This window comes from Kogia breviceps, chromosome 13 (genome assembly GCF_026419965.1).
Source record: "Kogia breviceps isolate mKogBre1 chromosome 13, mKogBre1 haplotype 1, whole genome shotgun sequence".
Taxonomy (NCBI): domain Eukaryota; kingdom Metazoa; phylum Chordata; class Mammalia; order Artiodactyla; family Physeteridae; genus Kogia; species Kogia breviceps.
The window spans coordinates 5,249,949-5,253,506 of record NC_081322.1 but is presented as its reverse complement, the minus strand read 5'-3'; the positions used below and the strand labels follow the sequence as shown (position 1 = coordinate 5,253,506).

The window sequence follows — 3,558 nt, the reverse complement described above, 5'->3', positions numbered from 1 at the left end:
TGCTGTATTTGTCACAACTGATGAACCAATATTGGTACATTAGTATTCACTAAAATCGTGGTTTATGCCAATTTCCTTCCTTTGTAAACTAACGTCCTTTTTCCTGTTCCAGGATCCCGGCCAGGATATCGCATTACTTCGGGTCATTGTGTTTAGCTGTCATGTCTCCCTAGCTCCTCGTGGCTGTGCCGGTTTCCCAGATTGTCCTTGTTTCTGATGATCTCGAAGGATTAGAAGCGCACTCCTTAGCTCTGTTGTAGAATGGTTTTTAATTGGGATGTGAGTGATGTTTTCCCTACGATTACACTGTGGTTATGGGTTTCAGGAGGACGACCACAGAGGTAAAGTGTCAGCCAATCACATTCAATCAACATGACCTTCACTACTGACATTCACATTAAATCACCAGGCAGAGGCGGTGGATGGTCAGGTTGCTCCATTGTAAAGTGACTCCCCCCACCCCACTTCCAAGCCGCCCTCTTTGGGAGGAAGTCACCATCTGTAAGCCACACTTAGAGTGGGAAGCCAGGCACCACTTCCTCAAGTGTGGACGACCACTGTAAGTTATTTTCTACTCTCCCCCATTTACTTCTTTAATAAGTCCTTTATTTATATCAGTATGAATTCATGCACATTTATTTTAAAATCTGAGTTACATTACAATACTATGTGTATTAATTTTATTCCAGATTTGGCCATTCAGAGCTCTTTCAATTGGCTCCTTTCCCTTTGATATACTCTCATGATTGTGGGCTTTTCTGTTTTAGTTTGGTTCAGTTTGGGTTTTTTTGGTTTTTTTTTTAGCATAACCTTACTTTCTGGCAGTACAAAATTCTCCAGTCTTATATATTCTCTGCTATGGTTTTGGAGCTGCCTTTTTACCAGTAAATGCATACGTACGCTTGATAGAATGTAATGAGAATGACACGTTACCCCTGTAGTTTCCTCCCCAAACCCATAACCACAATCTAATCGTGAGAAAAATTGGAGAATGGTATTAGAAACCAAGAGCTAGGTATGCTCATTGTTACTGAGGTATCATCACTTCCAGGCCTTCCAAGTCGAAGAACAAAGTTGTTACCAACCTTTACATATACTCATATATATGTAAATATTTCTATATTATCTATCCATCCATCTCTGTATTGAACTGTATATAGATTCATAAGATGTCTCCAACTCTAATCCATTACCACATGGATAATTCTAGCCATCTCCCCTTGTTTATCTGTAAACTTCCACTCCAGCAGTGAGAATATTAATTGATCAATTCCAGTATGCTATATACTGAAGTGTTTCAGAATTGTTATCTTGCGGTCCTGGGAAAACAACATTATTACCCAGAGTAAGTTGTTATGTATAGTTTTCCTTTAGCCTTGAAAGTATCCACTGACTTCCAAGCTTACTTAGGTCAGTACCTTTGTCCCTTACCGCTTTCAGCGAAGTTGTGCATACATTTGTAATACAGAGCTTGAGTTACTCGTATGTGTGAAGTACCATTAACTGAGACTGGAAAAATCTAGGGGAGGAGAAGGTTTTTTTTGCAAATCAAGTGTTACAATTTTATGTATAAGTTGAAAATAACTTATTAGAGATCAAGGGGAAATGTCAAGTAGACTGTTAAAAATTGATGTCAACCATTTGTCTGGTATGTGAATTTAAAATATTTTCCCTGAATTAAGGTCCATCATTTGAATTTGATTATGATATGATTATATAATTACATATTTACATTTTATAATTTAATATATATTAATATATATTACATATTTTATATGGAAATGAAAATATACTTTCTTTATATCTATTCCTTCTAGTTGACATTTCAAAATTAAGATGTGCTCTGGGTGCTTTAAAACTTCATAGCAGAAAACTTTTGAATGCCATTTGCATTTCAATCATTGTGTTTTCTATCTATGATGAAATTATGCTTCAAGTAGTTAAGATCCAGTATGTCCATATACAAATGTGGGGGGTCTAATTGGGAGATTGAGATTGAGATATACACACTACTATATATAAAATAGATAACTAATAAGGACCTGCTGTATAGCACAGGGAACTCTACTCAATACTCTGTAATGACCTATATGGGAATAGAATATAAAAAAGAGTGGATATATGTATGTGGACAACTGAATCACTTTGCTGCACAGCAGAAACTAACACAACATTGTAAATTAACTCTACTCCAATAAAAATTCATTAAAAAAAATGAAGTTCAAGAACAGCCTGAGAGGACAAAAATAGTCCCTACTCCAATCACCAGCTGAATGGAGGGATCCTTGATCAGGTACTTCTATTTAAATATATCCTTAATTATCTAAAGTGAAGAAGAAAATGATTATTTTTTTTAACATCTTTATTGGAGTATAACTGTTTACAATGGTGTGTTAGTTTCTGCTGTATAACAAAGTGAATCAGTTATACATATACATATGTTCCCATATCTCTTCCCTCTTGTGTCTCCCTCCCTCCCACCCTCCCTATCCCACCCCTCTAGGTGGTCACAAAGCATGGAGCTGATCTCCCTGTGCTATGTGGCTGCTTCCCACTAGCTAGCTATTTTACATTGGTAGTGTATATATGTCCATGCCACTCTCTCACGTCGTCCCAGCTTACCCTACCCCCTCCCCATATCCTCAAGTCCATGCTCTAGTAGGTCTATGTTTTACTCCCGTCCTACCCCTAGGCTCTTCATGACTTTTTTTTTTTTTTTAGATTCTATATATATGTGTTAGCATACGGTATTTGTTTTTCTCTTTCTGACTTATTTCGCTCTGTATGACAGACTCTAGGTCCATCTACCTCACTACAAATGACTCAATTTCGTTTCTTTTTATGGCTGAGTAATATTCCATTGTATATATGTGCCACATCTTCTTTATCCATTCCTCTGTCGATGGACACTTAGGTTGCTTCCATGTCCTGGCTATTGTAAATAGAGCTGTAATGAACATTGTGGTACATGACTCTTTCTGAATTATGGTTTTCTCAGGGTATATGCCCAGTAGTGGGATTGCTGGGTCATATGGTAGATCTATTTTTAGTTTTCTAAGTAACCTCCATACTGTTCTCCATAGTGGCTGTATCAATTTAAATTCTGACCAACAGTGCAAGAGGGTTCCCTTTTCTCCACGCCCTCTCCAGCAAAAATATGGAACGCTTCACAAATTTGCATGTCGTCCTTGCACAGGGGCCATACTAATCTTCTGTGTATCGCTCCAATTTTAGTATATCTGCTGCCGACGTGAGCATGAAAACGAACATTTTTGAATGACTTCATCTTACATCTCGAATGACTTTTTGAATGAACTTAAACATTTCAGAAGTATAGAAAAATAAATTAAATAGGTGTATTTACATTTTGGTATCAGGCATATTTTCTTTGGGATAATTTATTTTATAAACATTTATTTTGTATATAAAATATACCTGATTTGGTGTTATTTCTTTTCCAGCAGCATTTCAAGTATCATAATCATCAGTACACATACAAGATATTTGAAGAGATGCACAGTGCATTGTTTTCTCTCCTTTCCATTATAAATGCACTGT

The 3,558-nt window shown here is 36.6% G+C and overlaps 1 non-coding gene across 1 annotated transcript; it reads right to left on the bottom strand.

Annotated features, from left to right (window-relative positions):
• Positions 1 to 3,151: 3,151 nt before the first annotated feature.
• Positions 3,152 to 3,258, bottom strand: LOC131740285 (U6 spliceosomal RNA). Its single transcript, XR_009330882.1, has one exon. It is a non-coding gene; the product is annotated as a U6 spliceosomal RNA (small nuclear RNA).
• Between the last annotated feature and the right edge of the window lie 300 nt (positions 3,259 to 3,558).